The sequence below is a fragment of the Petaurus breviceps genome, unplaced genomic scaffold (assembly GCF_028583685.1).
Source record: "Petaurus breviceps papuanus isolate PSGF00001 unplaced genomic scaffold, PetGlider_PUasm1.0 689, whole genome shotgun sequence".
Lineage (NCBI taxonomy): Eukaryota > Metazoa > Chordata > Mammalia > Diprotodontia > Petauridae > Petaurus > Petaurus breviceps.
In genome coordinates this window covers 4589864-4608919 of record NW_027186458.1, presented here as the reverse complement: position 1 = coordinate 4608919, position 19056 = coordinate 4589864, and the positions used below count along the sequence as shown (strand labels likewise).

The 19056-nt window shown below is 40.6% G+C and overlaps 1 pseudogene; it reads left to right on the top strand.

Moving 5' to 3' along the window:
- LOC138174542 (bromodomain testis-specific protein-like) overlaps nucleotides 1-19056 on the top strand; it is a 52313-nt pseudogene that overhangs the window by 27065 nt on the left and 6192 nt on the right.

Here is a 19056-nt window from a genome sequence, read left to right as displayed (position 1 = left end):
GAGAGAGAGAGAGAGAGAGAGAGAGAGAGAGAGAGAGAGAGAGAGAGGTGTATCTTGGATAACTGAACCTTGGTGACAAAGACAGTAGAGAGTAAGTCATGTGGACCTAGTGAAAAGAGTGTTGGATCTGAATTCAGTAAGACCTGGACTCAAATCCTTCCTCAGGTACTTAATGGCCATATGATCTTAGACAAGTCACTTTACCACTTTGTGCCTCAGTTTCCTTATCTGTAAAATGAGAGAACTTGATTTTCCTCTAAGGAACATTCAGTTTTTTACCTATGATCATGTGATTCCTTCTCTTTCTACATCTTTGACCATTTGAGCCTTCATCCTCTGTCAAAGTACATATTTCACTCTTGAACTTTCAAATAGAAATATAAGTTGTAGAGTCCCTAATCTCAGGATTTTGTTTTAGAAATTGTAATGACTACCTTATTTACTTCTGAAGCTGGTTTAGACAGTCTTTTCCTCCCTGTGGGTTCACTAACAAAGCTAAGTTGCTTCATATGACCACAGTAGTTTCTGAAATGCCACTAAAAAGTTCAAGTCAAAGATAAAAGGCTACTTTTCAAAACAAACACTTGGAAGGACAAAAGAAGAAAGGAAGCCCCAGAATTAGGTTAATAGATAAATTGCCCACATTTCATATCCAGCCTCCATTTCTGATATGGAAAAGGAAATCTCAACCTCTCCCCAGAATGCTCAGTCTCATTTTGGCTAGACTGAATCCATCACAGACTTGAGTGCGAGGGCATGTGGGAGTCAGAGAAGGGGCAGTGGGGCAGGCTTTAAAATGTTTTTATTCCTTTCATTTATTTGTTAGAATCACATGAGTGTGCAACAACCACAGCTAATGCCACATTCACTTCTGCCAACTCAAGCTCTGATCGCAAACCTAGCTGCTCCAATTCCCCCTTAGAGTTAGAGAACTCAACAGCACGATCTCAAGCTACTCTAGCCTGAGGAACTTCACCTCACCCGACTGTGTGCCAGAAGCACGTGGACCACATTAGACTGTTTCCAAATCTGTGAAGCTGTGATCTAACAGGCCACAACAGTGCCTCCCCCCATTATTGCTTGTTTAAAACTCAGCAAAAATCAAAGTGGAATTCAACAGGGGCCACTCCTGTGCCCTGGAAAGCCAGGGCTCTCTTGCATCTCCCAGAGGGGCTCAGATTCTGTCGTCAGGACCTATGCCCCCTACATGATGTTTGGAAAGAAGCTGTTGCTTTTTTCTCTCTGGGATTCAGTTGCTTCACCAATAAAATGAAGTCCTCAAATGAGATGATCTCCAAGGCCTGTTCCATCTAGAATTCCAGAGGATTTGTGTTTTGCTTATTTGTTTTGGATTTTAGTTTAGTTTGACTTTTCCTATTTATAAACCCTTTTCAGGATTATATCTTGCATTCCCTTCCTACTTTCTATGGTTCGCTAAGGCCTTCAAGGCACAGTTAAATGGCATAGAAGATAGAGCACAGGGCCCAGAGTCAGGAAGACCTGAGTTAAAATCTGTCTGACATTTACTAGCTGTGTGACCTTGGAGAAGTTACCTGTTTGCTTCAGTTTCCTTGTCTGAAAAATGAACTGGAAGAAAAAATGGCAAACCACTCCAGTAGCTCTGCCAAGAAAATTCCAAATGGACTGGAATGACTGAACAGCAATAAGGCCTTGAAAGTGGAAGATCACAGAGGTTGGCTTTGCTTTACCCCCAACCCATCTCCTCCTCCCCATTAACAATACATCTCATTTAAGGAATACTAAAGGAGGTTTGTTAGGAAATGCCATAAGCAGGTATCAAGGCAAGTTGGACAGGGCAGAAGAAGCAGGCCAGAAGGACAGGTAAATTGGGTACCAGTGTCACAAATTTCATGTTCTTCAATTTCATCTTGGTCCCCAGTATTGACATTCACTGTTGTCTAAGGCTTCCTTCGGTCTGACTTTCTTTGACCGCATTTTGGCTTTCCTATTAATCGGCACTAGATCTTTCAATGATTTCCCCTCTGGCCAGGGCTGCTGTCCTCAGTGCTCAGGAGTTTGCATCTGCAATTCTCAGGTATGCAATATGAGAGCCTAGAGTTTAAGTAACTTTGTCATTTGCCTATTTAGCTAACCTTGATCCATTCTAATTCCTAGCTGCTTGTAAGGGAATTTTCCTCTACTCATCTCTAATGAGAACAAGTCTCAGAAAAAGAAGGCAACAAATCACATGGAAGGATTACATGGGTAGTTTTCTCTCTTAACAGGTTTGGGTCTCCCTCCTTGATCTGAAACCTTTTATTTTCATCAAAAGCTAGCAGCACTTACCAAAACCCACTGATCTGGCACAGAACTTGTAATACATAAAGTGATATTTTTGCCTCCAATCCTAATATGGACTTTAAAGGTACAGGCTATAGAGATGCCTTCTTAATAGAAAAATAAAGGGGAAAGTCTCTTAGAATATATCCCCTTTTCCTAATTTTTTTCATAAAAAGTAGATTTAAGAAAAATATTTAAGATGATCTGGTCCAACTCTTTCATTTTGGCATATGAGGAAACTGAGGCCTTGAGACAAAATGCATATTGCCCAGAGTGACAAGGATAGCAAATGGAAGAGGCGAGGATCAAGTTGTAGTCTTCCTGTTTTCTGTATTACCGCAAAAGATGAAGCGTGTCCCTACATGGAATCAGGACAAACACTTGAATACACAAGTTCTAAAATCATAGTTAATGACAAAAGAAAACACAAGTGAGGCTACCTTTGAAGCATCCCACATTCAAAGAATCTAAGACAAAACCTGATCTTTGAGCCAGAAAATCTAGGCTTCACACTTGGCTCTAACATTTTCTCATTGTGTGACTGAACAGGTCACTACCTTTTCTAAGGGTCAATTGACCTACCTGTAAAACACTGTTAAAGGACTTGATTTCTGCAAACCCAATACCTAATCAAAGAAAGCAGGGCAGCAGTAAATGATATATTTAAAAAGTTTAGCATGGTCAATGATCTTTTTCAAAAGAATGAACAAATCTCTGCAGTATATTAGAAAGACCAAAGAATGATTGGCCATAACTCTAGCTAATTCTTTTTTTTTCTTTTGTCTTTTTGAAGGGGGAAAGGCAGGGCAATTGAGGTTAAAGATTTTCTCAAGGTCACTTTCTCCTGACTCCAGGGCCAGTGCTCTATTCATTGTGCCACCTAGCTGCCCCTCTAATTCTTAAAAGACAGAGGAATGTTTCAAAAGGAAACTGATTCAAGTGGGTCTAGGCAGGGGAGGAAACTCTGCTCTTGATGGGAGGGTATGCATCAGAGAAGAAGAGGCTGCAAGACTGTGTAAGAGGGAGAGTAGAAACCCAGAGAATCCTCTCTTTAATCTTCCCCCTTTCCTTTTGTTCCGTCATCCAAAGAAGACTCAGTTAATGCATCTCATATGGTGTTAGCATAACTGAATTCAAGGGCTGAGAACAATTTTGTCACAATAAAAGTTTTCTGAATGAGCACTGACCAAAAATTAATTCAAATGGAATTTGATTTAAATGGAATTCGATTCAAATGGAAATTGATGGAAGATATTGGCATCTAAGTGATGTGAGATGAAGAGGAGGAGGAGGGAAAATGAGAGAGCTTTTGGCCAACAATCCTAATTTTTTTCGGTGAAATATGAAGCAAGATTCTCATCTGGGGAAAAGGAGAGAAATGGGAGACTTGAGGAGGGATAAAAAGGTTTAAACCATTGCTGTAGAGAGTTGGATAGTAAACTGATTAGACAGTTGTAAAACAATTACCTGGTCACAGTAAGGAGCCAATTAAAATTATGTAACACACATTCGCCGTGGACCCAGGTAGCCTGGTTTCAGGATTTCCTCTAGATTCTTTCAAAAGCACATGAGAATGAATGACGATTGGTTGCTGTCCTTCTCAAAGAGAACCAAAATGGCATCACTGTGGTGGATTGTGTCCACCTGTGACTGATCAGATCAATATGAGATCAGAATGCTCTACCACAGGCTGGACACAGAGTCCACATCAACATTTGGATGTGTATCTAAATTTGCAAACCACATATTTCTTTTGAGCTGCTGTAATTGTGCTTTGCTCATAGAGCAAAGTCCTGTGCCAATGTCTCCCGTGTCTCACAGTCGATTCCAAAGTCCTTCAGAGAGACCTTGAGAATCTCCTTGTATCAGTTCTTCTGACCTCCATGTGAGTTCTTATTTTGTGTGAGTTCTTTGTAAAATAGTCTTTTAAGCATTCAAACAATGTGGCCAACCCACTGGAGTTGCACTCTCTGCAATAGAATCGAAATGTTTGGCAGTTGAGTTCTACAAAGAATCTCAGTGTCCAGTACCTTATCTTGCCAGGTGATCTTCAGAATCTTCCTAAGACAATTCAGATGGAAGACCTTCAGTTTGGCAGACAGGCTAATACTCTTTTCTCCTACACTTAACTGCCCACCTTCTTTACATTTTCGTGTTGTTTTTTTTTCTTCACTATTCTCAACACCTCAAATTAGAGCATCTTGGTAGTCAATGATTCATCTTTTCTTGTGAGGGACAACTCATTTAGGGTTATTATTTAGCATTAGTCCATCACTTATGAAATCACAGTCCCATAACCTCTAAAAAGCTACTTAGTTAACTACATTGTCACATTTCATCCCTCAAAATCCCCCAAACAGTGGCATGGAAATGTTCTGAGGAGCCAAAATGTTCTGCAGTCTCCATCATTTCTTTATCTTTAAAAAGATTTTCTCAGGACATTCATTTCTGGAGCATTTCTCTATCCATTCTTCTTCAGAGTCTGTCTCACCTTGACATTTCCATGAAAATACTGTGCTTCTTTAAATGAAGCGTTTATTAGTTTTTCATGCACAAAAGTTATTTTCTACCCCCTTTGAGCAACCAATTTGCTTGTATGTGGAAGGGGAAATCTTTTATATACATGTAACATTGTATTTGCATTTCATAAATACAAAGCAGTTGTATAGAATGTATGCGTATTATATACTATTGCTTTGATATATATAAATTATATATATATATAAATGCATATGTAACTTATATTCTCTAGTACACTTAACATATTAATGGTTATCTAGTCACATTTGTAACATAAAGCAGTTCTGATCTCTGCTCCTGTCTTGATGGTGATAGTCTTCCATCAGATTGTTGTGATCTAGCCAATGATCAGGTGATGATTTCCATATCTAAGGTTATCTTCATTTCCTCAGGCTGATGACTCACAGGCTGAGGCCTCAGCTTCACTAACACCAACATTGCATCCTGGTCAGCGCTATCTAATCTGTTCAGGAACATCTCTGCAGTTTTAAAAGGGCATTGACCTTGCCAGAAATTACCATGCAGTCTCCTAATGTTTGCATTCTCTGGGACTAAAATCAACAGACCTCTATTTCCAGATTTTAAAAATTAATAATGCTTAGCACGTCAATGTTTATATTGAAATGGTGATAATATAAAATTCAAAGTTAACAAACCAGTAATGCTAATCATCAAACATACATTCTATACAAAAATAAATAATGAAACACAGGTTATATGCAACTAATGTATTGCAAGCCTGAAGGTGATATGGAATAGTAGAAGAGAGTCCTCAGACTTAGAAAGTCCTGGATTCCCATTCCACTTTGTGCATACCCTGGCTGTGGAATGGTGACATCACGCACCCTCTCAGTGACTTTTACAGCTCTTGAATAGTCTACATTGAAGAGAAGGTAGTGACTTACATTGATAGGAGGTTTTTTTTTTTTTTCATCTAGGGGTTCCCCATACTAATGAAAAACCAGGTCCAGTCCCCATCCACAGAGAAAATGGTTTGAGTCAGGTTAATATTATTCAACAGCAGCAGTACTGTCAGAGACTTTGCATTTATGAGTCTTTGAGAGTATCTCTGAGAAGAAAGGAGAATAAAATATTTTAAAAATCTGAATAAGTCCCCACATATATGTAACAGGTTTCTGGGATGGACCTCTATCAATGGTTAGCTTATGTGGGATAGTAAGTCCTAAGCCACTATCTGCATCATGGCAACTGACATGACCGTCATCCCAAATTCTAAGGGTATCTGGATATTTCTTAATAAATATTAAAATTGTAACATCTTTCTCATTGATGAGTTAATTATAAGCCCCCACTCCAGTATATTAAATATTAATAATTTTGTAAACTGGTGAAACCTCTGTTGTCATAAGCAGTTGTTTCTCTCTGTGTGTCTCTTTTTTTTCTCTGTCTGTGTCTCTCTCTGTGTCTCTGTATCTGTCTCCCCCTTTTATATCCCTTAGGCCTAAATAAGCATCAAAGTTACTGATAACACAATCTATTAATCACAGAGAATAATAACAGAAATATATAATTATTTAAGATGCTTCATTATAACTGCAAGCAACTTCTCATCACTTCTGAAAACAGTCATACTATTCAGTTTTCTCAGGACACCAGTTGAAGTTTCTACTCAAAACAGTCTTTTCCTCCTTTTTACATGATGTGGGGGGCAAAATGAAAACAAGTGAATCAGGAAAGGTCTCTCCCTCTTTTTCTCTTTTCTAAGGCTTCTTTTAATCCATCACTTTCAACAGTCACATTTCCCTAAAGTCTCTGCTTTCTCACAGAATGACAATTAGACTGTCAGTACCTTAAGTGTCTAAAATCTCTTAATTATACAGTAGTAATATCTGTAGTCTCTGTGGGAAAGGCTATTAAAAATGCTGTTGCAGACCTTTTTTTCTTTTTCATTGAGCTAAAATCTGCCTTTCTGCAACTTCTACTTACTAATTCTCATTCTGTCTGCTAGTGCCAAGAACAATATCTGTCTACATCAAAATCCTATATGTGGTTGGAAATAGCTACTGTGTCTTATACTTTCCCAGGTTATATAATCTTGGGTTCTTTCATAATATTCATATGACATGTTCTCGAAGCTTCCCGCTGTCCTGACCCCCTTCCTATAGCTGTTGATAACAATAGCTACTGTTTACAGAGAAGTGTACCATCTGTCAGGCTAACATGCAGAAGTCAGCATCTCAAGCTATGTTAGAGAGAATAAGATCATAGAACAAGATTTGTCAGGACTCTCAGATGCCAACTAGCCCAACCCCCTCCTTTTACTTTGGTCGCAGAGTTTAAGTGGTTTGCCCAATGTCACACGGGCATCAGGCAGGATTTGGACCCAGAGACTCTGACTTCAGTAATTTTCTTTCCTTATGCTGCACTGGCTTCTTTCCTTCACTGACCAGCCCTTGGCAGCTACCCAAGGTCATTTTGCCATGGCAAAAGCCCTTTCACAGAACCTGCTTTCTATCACCAAATACCCTGACACCTCCTCCTCTTTCTACCTTTTCCTTGAATCTGGGGATTGAAGGCACAGGACCACCACACAGTCCCCAATTTGTATTTCCCATTCCCACCCTCACCCCAAGTGCCCAGATTCCTAGTTTTGGTTACTTCTAAATGAATTTATGATTTAATAAGGGGAATTCTGATGACTTAAGTTAGTTCTATTGTGATAAACTGACATCTTCCCATTAAAAGCTTTCCCTTGTACTGTGGCCGGCTGCCATATTTTTCCTTCAGTGGAAAAATGCTGCTTCTTAGAATTGTCTTTGACCTTTTGCCTCCATTAGTGAATGCCACTACATGTTTGCTTGTTTTTCTCTTCAGATATCAGAACCTTTTAATTCCAATATAGAGAGAGACAAGGTTATGCAGATAAGGTTTTAGGGTAAGCAAGAAAAAAGAAACAATACAAAAGGATGCAGGCTCAGTTGGGAAACTTTCCTATCTTTCTGATACTAGGAACAGACATGAATCATCTCCAAGCTTACATGGACAGAACAGGTTCGGTCTTGGGGCCACTCAATATCATATTGGTTGCTCTGTTGGGGGATAAAAGTTCCCTATTGAGATTTTCTTGTCAACCAAATTGGACTAGAAGGTGCCCTCTATATATGTAGGTAAAAAGGGATCCCATCTCCCATGCAAGCACCCATTAGGATATGGAATAACCTTTATTCCCCCCCCCCATGGAAAATGAAAGAAAAAAATGAGGATTCATAGCAACCCCAAATAAATAATTCAGTTCTTTATCCCTCTCCAATGAATCCCATCTTCCCCCACAATGACCTAGATGATACAGTCCCTCAGATTAATAGCACCATATTTTGAGTTTAAATTATCCCTGAAATGGAAATGAAGTTGGGCTGTCTAGAGAGGTAATTCTCCAAGACTCGAGTCCCATTATTACCTCTCAATCACATAAAAAAGGCCTCTAATCTTATAATACTAACCAAAGGCTTTGACTCTCCTGCAGAAGGAATATAATTTTTTTTTTTATTTCTAAAGAGTCCAACTTCATCAACAGAAACCTGATCACAAAGTGAAGATACTTTTTTTCCCCAACAGAGCAACTCATAAAGACATTCAGATAAATTGTAGAAGGGCTGGAATCCACAACATACACATCCAGCAAATCATGGGTCCTCAAAGGATAGTTTTTGCTAAAGGTACAGAATCAGAACTGAGATGGATTTCTTTTTTTTTTTAAAGCAATTGGGGTTAAGTAACTTGCTCAAGGTTACACGGCCAGGTGTTTCTGGGTGGGTGCTAAGTATCTGAGCCCAGATTCGATCCCAGGTCATCCCAACACTGGAGCTGGTGCTGTTACTAGCTGAGCCACCTGGTCGCCCCTAAGCAATTGGGGTTGAGTAACTTGCTCAAGGTTACATGGCCAGGTGTTTCTGGGTGGGTGCTAAGTGTCTGAGCCCGGATTCGATCCCAGGTCATCCCGACACTGGAGCCGGTGCTCTTACTCGCTGTGCCACCTGGTCGCCCCTAAGCAATTGGGGTTGAGTAACTTGCTCAAGGTTACATGGCCAGGTGTTTCTGGGTGGGTGCTAAGTGTCTGAGCCCGGATTCGATCCTAGGTCATCCCGACACTGGAGCCGGTGCTCTTACTCGCTGAGCCACCTGGCCGCCCCTAAGCAATTGGGGTTGAGTAACTTGCTCAAGGTTACACGGCCAGGTGTTTCTGGGTGGGTGCTAAGTGTCTGAGCCTGGGATTCGATCTCCAGGTCATCCCGACACTGGAGCCGGTGCTCTTACTCGCTGTGCTACCTGGTCGCCCCAAGATGGATTTCTTAATAATTGCAGTGATGATCATAGCTATTCTGATTCTCTCAGTGTAGCTTCTGAGTATTCAACAGCGGAACTGTCAATGTTGCATTAAGGGAAAACCTTTCATATAACCCAGAAAGTGCTCGATTGTCCAACCTCTACATAAATACTAGCAAGGTTATACAATTCTCGGGTAATAGCTTGAACCATGAACATAGTCATAATAGCTAACATTTATATAACACTTAAAATCAACTAAATTCATTAGCTCATTCAATGCTTAGGGGGGAAAAACATGATGTAGGTGTCATTTTGAGCCCTATTTTACATATAAGGAAACTGAGGTAGAAGAAATTAAGCTACTTGCTCAGGGTCACACCGTTAGTGGGCTAGAGATGGACAGAGAGTAACAGCAAGGCATGTTCAGGACCAGAGACGCTACTAACCTGGCTGGAGTGCAGGCTGGAGTGAAGATTACGTAGAAGGGAATGATAGAAAATGAGGTTGCCAAGGTAACCTGTCAGAGAGATTGAGAAGGGCAGGGCCTGGGAAGCACCTCACCACAAGAACAGGTCAAGGTTGGGCTTTGTCCACAAGACTTTGTGGTAGCCATGGTAGCAGTTTAGGAACTTGGAGTCAAAGGGGAAGCAGACGCTCAGCTCTCCCTATCTCCAACCCCATGTCTTGTCCCGCTCCCTCTCCTCCAGCTGGGTATGACTCTCCATATCTGTTCACTTTTGACACCCTTCAGTGTCAGAGACTCTGAAAGAGTCTGAAAGCAGCATAGGGAAAGTGACAGATACAGAAACATAGGGTATGGGAATGGAGACAAGCAGAGAGACAAGAATGTGGAAAGACAGAGACGGAGACAGTTGAAAAGAAAGATAAAGCCCAGGTATCACAAGGGAGGCCCAGATTGGTCTTTGCTAGGTTGGGACAATTTCTCCTGCTTCAGACAGTCCAAGGTCTCTGCTTCCCTCTCTCTTTAAGACTCAGTGCTTCCCTAATCTGGAGACTAGGAGAGGGTATGCCCATCAGTTTAGAGTGGGGTATTCAGTCCTCCTGAGAGAGAGAGTCAATACCTCTCCTTTTCTTCTACCATTTTGTTCGCCACCAAGAGGAACTCTGGCTTTGGAACTCTTGGGCTCTGGGAGCATAAATGAAGTCCCAGAATTCATCCTTGAATCCAGTGGACACAAGGCTAAAAGGTTTAGATTCCAAGTCATAATAGATACTACTCCCCTGCCATAAAGTCACAGGACCAATATGTCAGAGGCTGGACTAGGACCCAGGTCTGGCTGGCTCTCTATCTACCACACCATGCTGCCTGTGCCTCTATCAAAGCTCTTAATAAGATGCCTTTACATTTTCAACATGTTCTCTCTTTTATTCCATTCAGCCTGGTCTCCCCATTAACTTCACCACTTATTATTCTCATTGCTATTTCTGTGATGTTGCCTTGAGTTGCATGGCTTCAATGATTTTTCCCTTCTTCCCTAACAAGCCCCATCTAATTAATAAAACCCCATCTTTCCAGAATACACCGATGAACCCTTACTTCTCTGAACTTGAATTGCATTTATTGTTCAGGAAAGCTGATCCACGATTTATTTGCTATGTAATGATCTAATATCTCTATAGCTTATTTCCTAAATAAGATTAGAAACTCTCTAGGAGCAGGAACCAGGCTTCGGACTCTTTTTATACCCTTCCCAGCATGGCCTGACATTAGAACATAAATAGGCACTCACCACATTTTATGCATCAAAAGCAGTATCATTCATGCTGTCTGCCCCTCACCGGTGCTTGCTCAAATTGGAGAGATTCTTCTCTTCTCTGGTACTCAGCTTCCTCCTTAATAAATGAGAAGCTGGGACCAGATAATGATCTCTAACGCCCTTCCAGGTTTAAATGTATGATCCTATAATCCTAGAGTGGTCTGAATTTTCTCCATATTTATTTTCCCTTTAAATGGAAGGGACCATATGGGTAGTTGAGATAGAGCACAGGACCCACAAAGCACAAGGTTGCCAAAACACAGGAACCCCAAAGCACTGGACCCTCAAAGCATAGGACCCCCAAAGCACCAGACCCCCAAAGCACAGGGCTCCCAAAGCACAGCACTCCCAAAGATATGAGGGCAAATACTTTCTTAGACTCTTTGTAGCTGTGGGACCTGATCCTGGTTGGGTGTAACAGCAACCACAATGGCATTCCCAGCATGACTGCTTTACTAGGGAACATAGCTATTTAAGGGGTCAAAAGTCTTTTTTAATTACATTCACTAATTCAGGGGAAAAGGCAGCACCCTGAACTTCAGAGAAAATACAAGCAGTGGAATAAAGTCCAACAGACAGGACTCTGAACACCTGATTCAACTATATGCTTTACATACAGCCCTGGATAGAGAGCCTTTACATCTGAGCAGTCAGAGAGTTCTGAACTTACCTCAGACCAGGGAATCCCAAGATCCTTCTCATAAGCCAGTCCCCAAATCAAAATACCAACTCGGGATATATCTATGCACTTCTCAGAGCCAGAAGGCATCACAAGCCTCCTCACTCACTTGGTGCCTAATTAGAAATTAGCAAAAGGTGTGAAAGCCTTCCTGGGAGCAAGCCTCCCCTAAGCAAGCTTCCCTTAATGGGCTCCATGTGAAGCCTATTAATGAGCGGGGAAGATCTGAAATCCCATTAACATTACACTGGGCAAAACACTTTACTTCAGCTTCAGTTTTGTCTTCTGTAAAATGATGATAAACAAGGCCTTCTTAAATGACAGAAGTAATGTGCATTGCAAACCTTATGGTAATCTAAAAATCACAGCTCTTATCGCTAAATAGAGGATTTATTAACTGTAGCCCACCAAATAAGAAAACAACCAATTTTAAAGGTTGCATAAATTATTAATGAATGTCCCATTAGGACAACTTATTCCTGATTTGTGCTAACCCAATTTTAATACAATGAAATAAAAATGCCATTTCTATGTGGGTTTTTGTGCAGTTAGTCATAACATACAAATAAAACTTGGAGGGGCAGGGGAATATATGCGAATCCAATGTAGGAGCCCACTCATGAGGACCTGGGCTCTTTGTCTCCATTATCTTCCCAGGATTTTATTGCTAGCCTCAAAATTTTGGAAAACATAGACTAGAATTCCCAAAACAAACAGGGGAAGGCATCCAAAGACTTACTCTAATGACATTTTGCTCTTCTGCATTGAGGAGAGTGCTAGGGTTTTTAATCAGAGAGAGTAGCACTTTCTTACTTGGAGGTGACTAACATCAGAACTTTAGCTTCTCTCTCCTCTCTCCAAGGAAAGATCATTCAGAAGCTTAAAATCAGTACCCTCGTTGACAGTATGCAGTAACACTCTAGCTGAAAAGAGCACACTAACACTCCAATGGAGAGCCAGAATACCACTCTGCTGAGCCCATGGAAGCCATCCATCAGAGAGTGAGCTGTATCCAAGCACACTGGCCCATCCAGCAGACACTGCACCCTCTGAGAGCCCAGTAGCATCTGGCCCAGCCCAGGCAGCCACAGCCCAAGTGGCCAAGCAATCTATCCTGTCCAACCCAGACAGCTGCAGCCCAGAAGTACAGCAGCCTACCAATCCAGTGTGGCAGCAGGCTGTTGACCAAGTGACCTTAGAGCAGGCTAGTCAAGCAGTGGCCTAAGCTAATGAGGAGCCAGCACAGACTTCCTTCACCCAGCTCAGGAGCACCTTGACTCACTAAACTGAGACATAGCACTCTACAGAGAGCAAGCCCAACTGAGACCTCCTCAGAAGAGACATCAGGCTCTGCAGGAAGTCTGTAAGGGTCTGACATGGGGTCACACACCTGTAATCTTAGCTACTGGAGGGCTAGAATTAGTCAGTCTGAGTTCTGCACTGAGTTGGGCCATGCCAATCATGTGTCTACTTAAGGAATAGACAGGAGCTGGGGGCCACTAGCTTGCCTAGCGAGGAACAAAGTGGCCCGGGTCAGAATCAAAGCTGGTCAGATCTTCCCTGCTCTCTGGTGGTAGAGAGGAGGCCCTGTATTCCCGGTCAGAAAAACAGCAGGAGACCCAACCTTTAACACAAAACATTAAAGAAGCGAACCAGGCTGAGCAGGCGCCTTCACTGGAAACACCCTACCTCGCGAGGGATGTCATGAGGATCCTCCTGAAAGCTTTGCAGCTCCAAAGCTGTGATCCCCCCCCCTCCCTCCCCACTCAGAGTTTCCTACACATGTGCTGTGCCTCAGTACCATTGCTCTGTGAGCTTGTGTCCCTTCCCACCATGGACTCCGTGTGTATTGGTGCACCCTTGGCTTTCTGGGAAATGCTGGGAAAACGCTGTTCTTGCTGAGCTATTTGAGTAAAAGCCTTTGCTTCTAAATGAAGTGCTGGCTGAAGGGAAAAGGCAGGGAAGCAGAGATGAGGATAATAGCCACATAGAAAACACTCTGGAAGCAGAGGAGCCACCCCACTGCCGGCTTAGATTGACAGAGTGAGCCCAGAGGAATATTACTATGATGTATGTGCAGATACATACATATATGTAACACACTATTGGATTTATCATATATTATAGCATGCTATTATAATTATGTATAACATTATATATAAACATTATTTATAATTATGTTACTATAAATAGTATAATATAAATATGTAATACAAACATACTATGCATAATTGTATGATTGCATATATACATAATTGAATGAAAAACATTTATTAAGTACTTACATGCCTAGCATTATGCTAAGTTCAGAGGCTCCAAATACAAAAGGAAGACAGTCTCTGCTCTCAAGGAGTTTACATTATATTGGAGGACACAATCTAGAAGGCAGAGTGGTATGCAGGGAAAGGCACTTTGGTCCAGAAACCAAATGATGTCCAGAACAATTGCGCAGTAGACTGATATGAGCCTTTCCAGAACCAGTGAGAGTGATGGCGTGATTACAGTTTTCAGAACAATATGTAGAAATGTGGGTTGGGAGGAGTGCAGAAGTGCTGGTGGGGGGATGAACATGTGGCGGCAGAGTGGAAAATTATCTGGGTGAAGAAGAACTAAGGTTCTAAAGTGAAAACTCCAAAGGTTTAGCCCCCCCCTAGCCATGGAGGTTTGGCTTAGAAAACTGAACACCAACAGTGGCAGTATGATGGGAAGATGTGTGTGTGTTTACACGCATGTATGTATGCCAGGACTAAGTTTACACACAAAAGAAATGGTACTGTGGTCTCCCAGTCCTTCCTTTCCTGGGCAGTAAGACAGAACTGTTAGGTAGAAGGGGAAAGGGAGGGGGGCGGCATACTGCCCTGCCCTACTTCCCATCTGGCCACCAAGCATTGTATACAGCATACTTATTTGTCTTGTTTATTCATTCTGATCTTGAATGAGTGTCCAAGATCAAATTGTACAGGCTGTAACATTGTGATTTATGAAGATCCTTATGTCTCATCAGACACTCTTCCACTGAGCAGCAGTATTAGCAGATCTGGTGGAGAGATAGTTACCAATAACAGAGAAAGCACATGCAATTGTATGTGGAAAGACAATTATATGAAGCCTCATAATAGAGGGAAGCACCACCCAGCTAAGGATCTAGAAAGGCAATTATCCTTGGACTCTAGTAGAGAACTACATTTATATAAGTGGTGCATGAAATGCATGTATGAGGAGGCATTCTTATCTGAGGGCTTAGACACCTAGATATTCTCTGGTTTAGTCTGATAACCAACCTGCTGTCTAGGTTCCCAGAGAAGGAACACTACCATATGGTTACATCCACATTCTCTCAAAGTCCTAGGGGTGACCCTACTTAGGGGAACTATACCTTCTCTACTTACCTCTAAAGCTTTTGAGCCCCTCGTGAGTGTTTCTATATACAATACAAAGCACTTCACAATGATAATAATGAAATCTTAAAGATAACCATTTAGTTGAAAATAGAGCAAAAGGAATGTCACAAGTATTCGTATATTAAAGGAAATCTATAAATAATAAGTATGTTATAACCCATACTCCAAAGAAAGGGAACACATTAATATAATTGAAAATTTTAAAAATCCATGTACTCAGGATAACTCAAAACTTGGAAACTGGAAACTTTGGGGTCCTCATTCTATCTCAGGAACCATCCATAAAAGTTCTTTGGTGAATGTGATTTCTATGTAGAAAATGTGCTTCTATTGCTAAGCTGAATTGATCCACGCTATGATTGACCAACGCTTCACTGGGCATGATGTCTCAGTCAAAGTAGGTGATCTGATGGGAAATTTATCTGATCCACTGCTTCCAATCTGACCCTCTGCTTAACTGGATTTTCACATCAGTGGCAACTGTAATAGCTATCATTTCCATCCCGAGACTTAGCCGTTATGAACTATGTCCTTCCTCTTAACTTTCTGGATTCAGATCTATAATCAGATATTGAGACATATTTGTCCCATAATTATGTAATAATTATGCTTTACATATCTTCAATTTATAACAGCTCATCATATTCAAAACCCAATGATGACTCTCTCAGAACTTTGAATCAGGCTCATCCTCCAACAACTCTGTCTCAAAAAAAAAAAGGATTTTCTCTATCATCCTTTTGGGGTGAGGATAACACTCCTACATCCATCAATAGTGTGGATATTAAGTAGTTTAGTTTTACATGGTGGCGATATATTTGCACTTAATCATACAATTCCTCCTCCAACAAAAACAAGACTGTATAATGGGAAAAGCATTGTATTTGGAGTCAAAGTACCTGTCTTGAACCCCAGCTTTGTCATTCTGTTCCTTCTTTCTGAGCCGCAGCTTCATCCTCTATGAAATTAAGCATTTGTTGAGCATTAAGCCTGTTAAAGTTCTTTGGAGCAATAACTCAATCTTATTATCTTATTCCATGAACAAGTTTACCTTGTGTTTAGCCAATAAGATTTTTGCAAGAAGCCAGGCACTGGCTAGTAACACTGTAGAAAAGGAGGGAGGGCAAATGATTCTTTTACGAGCTTGTCTTGATGAAACCATGTTGGCTCTTATTGGTCACTTTCCATTTTAAGATGTCAACAAATCAGGGGCAGCTAGATGGCGCAGTGAATAGAGCACCGGCCCTGGAGTCAGGAAGACCTGAGTTCAAATCCAACCTCAGACACTTAACACAAAAATGAGCCATGTGACTTTGGGTAAGTCACTTAACCCCAATTGACCTCGAAAAAGCAAAAAAAAAAAAAAGATGTCAACAAATCATATATTCATATGTTCTAAAATTTGACAGGTATAGAAGTGAAAAATCACTGGCCTACAGTTTACATATTTCATTTTTTTGTTTGTTTAATTGAAAAAATAAATGCGAATTAAAAGAACTCCAAGGAAAGAATATTTGTGGAACACAAACACTCAAACCCATCAGGTTAGTAAAAGTGACAGAAAGGGAAAATGACAATTGTTGGAGAAGTTAGGTGGGGACAATCACACTGATGAACTTCTGTTCATAGCCCTGCACAACAATTCTAGAGAGTGATTTGGAATTATATCCCCAAAAGAACAAAGGCAGGGAGAAGGGGGCCGTATGTTGACAGTTACATTATTTGTATAGCTAAACAAACAAAAATGTAAATAAAATGGATGCCCATGGGTTGGAGAACAGTTAAACAAGCTATGGTATGTGAATATAACTAAATGTTACTGTTCTGTAAGAAATAGTCAAAGGGACAGTTTCAGGGGTGGAGAATCTGTGGCTTTCTAGATCCTTGGGTGTGGCCTATGCATCCATGAGGCTGAGATGGTGTCTGTGGGCCTTTCTGCTCCTTGCAGCCAAAGCACCTTCTTCCTTCTTCCCATTTCATCCCTTGCTTCCTTTTCTCTTTTGCCCCACCAAACTTAAACAGCATTTTTTATATCTAGCTGCTTGAGATATAAAAGACCTTCTCATAAAGAGAATGATCATCTGAGATTCTTCCTGAGTTCCATCTTCTTGAAGGTTGCTTTCCTGTCTTTCTAACTTGGTAACTATGGAGAGGAATAATATTTTAGATCCTTTTAACTTTGAAGTATATATTTTTTATTCCTTACTAGTAAAAGGATTCTTAATTCAATGTTTGTGATACACAAATACTTCACTGTATTTTACTCTGAAAGCTGAACCATTGAACTAGTCTAGCTCAAGTCTGTCCTAGAATAGTGATTAATAAAAGAGAGAAGAGGAGGAGGAGGAGAGGGAGGAGGAGGAGGAAAAAGAAGAAGAGGGGGAGGAAGATAAGGAAGAGGAGGAGGAGGGAGAAAAGGAGGAGGAGAAGGAGAAGAAGAAGACAAAGAAAAAGAAGAAAGAGAAGAAGAAGGAGGAGGAGGAGACATTAATGAAACTTTTTTGAATACACAAAAGAGAGCAAAAGGAAGTACATAAGAGAACAGAAACAAGAATGGCTGTGGTGGTGCTAACATGTTAAAATTGATATGTGCTTAAAAATAATGTATTTTGTGTGATCGATTCACAATTTCATATGCCATCTTCTTTTTCTGTCCTTTGGGTATGTAAATGTTCCTATTAGCTGATGACTGCCAGATTTGCTCATTTTCTCCCTCGTTTTCTACATCACTTTGATCATCATAACAATGGAAAATGCTCCCAGAAAAGCTCACACCAATATGGAACTGTAGTTCTAGGACTATTTTATGGAGATTTCTGAGAGAAAGAAATGAGAAGTTTAGAGCTAGAGAAGGTGACATTCACCCTCTCTTTCAGCACCATGTAGGCTTGTGAGAAGTGAGGCATTATGTGGGTCTCTGACTAGCGCCTCTACTCTTCCTTTTAAAGATCTTGTCTGATGTTGCCGATGTTGCTGTTGTCATCAAGGGGCATTTGCTGTAGGAATCTGACTGGGTTGTGAACTGGTCCCCAACTTCTCTGCCCCTCCTACCATGAAACTCCTTCTACCTGAGCTAGTAATTTTCCAATCCATCCAAAGTTTGGCCTTAATTCTCCTCCAAGAGAGGAAGGAGTTAAAGCTGGGAAAAATAAATTCTGACTACAGATAATAACCCTCCACTTCTGACAGTATTTATTTCCAAATCATTTCCTTCACTTATATTCCATTTTTTTCTTTCTACCATTTATTCCTAATGTTATAAAAGAACATAGTGATTTCTAAACTTTGTTGTGTATGCTGATAGAGATTTGGGAAAATAGTTGAGTGTGAAAGAGCTAAAAGAAGTCAGATCCAAGTTAAGTGTGAGATAAAGAGGGAGACTGCTGAGGTAGGGACTGCTCTTTGACCCAGGAAATCAAAAACTCTAGTGTCACTCTCCAGGTGATAGACTAAATATGCAAAATAATACACATTTTGGGGCATGGACAATATAAAAATTTGTTTTATTAACCATGAATCTTTGGTACTTGACTTTTTCTTTTTTTCGTCAGTGGGAAGGGAGTGTGGGAAGGAAAGAAAATAAATGCTTGTTAATTAAAAACAGATAAAATTTGAATTTTTTTTAAATTGCTCATTAGCCAGCTCAAGATGGATTTATAGGAGAAAAGAAAAACAAAGTGAGATGAATAATCTCAAATGAATCAAAATCTCCTAAAAGAAGTGAAGAAGCCCTTTGGGCATATGAGAATCAGTTTGGGGATCTGGGAAAGGGACCCAATACCCCCTCCATGTGTACACTGAGGGTCACCTTTTGAATTCCTTTACCAGCACCTCTGTATTCTAGTTGTTTTCCAGGAGCTTACCAATACGGGAGATGGGAAGTTATATCCCATGAATTGTTGTTCTCCCTATAGGAAAATCATATGTTATATCCATAAACTTTCAAAAGTCACTGAGAGTAGCTCAGCAATTACACCCACCAGTTCTTTCAAAACTTGAGATTTCAACTCTCTGTTAGTCATTTTGATCTTGTCCTTTTCAGTCCAAAAATTATTTTCCTCAGCAGAGAAACAAACAAAATAAACATAAA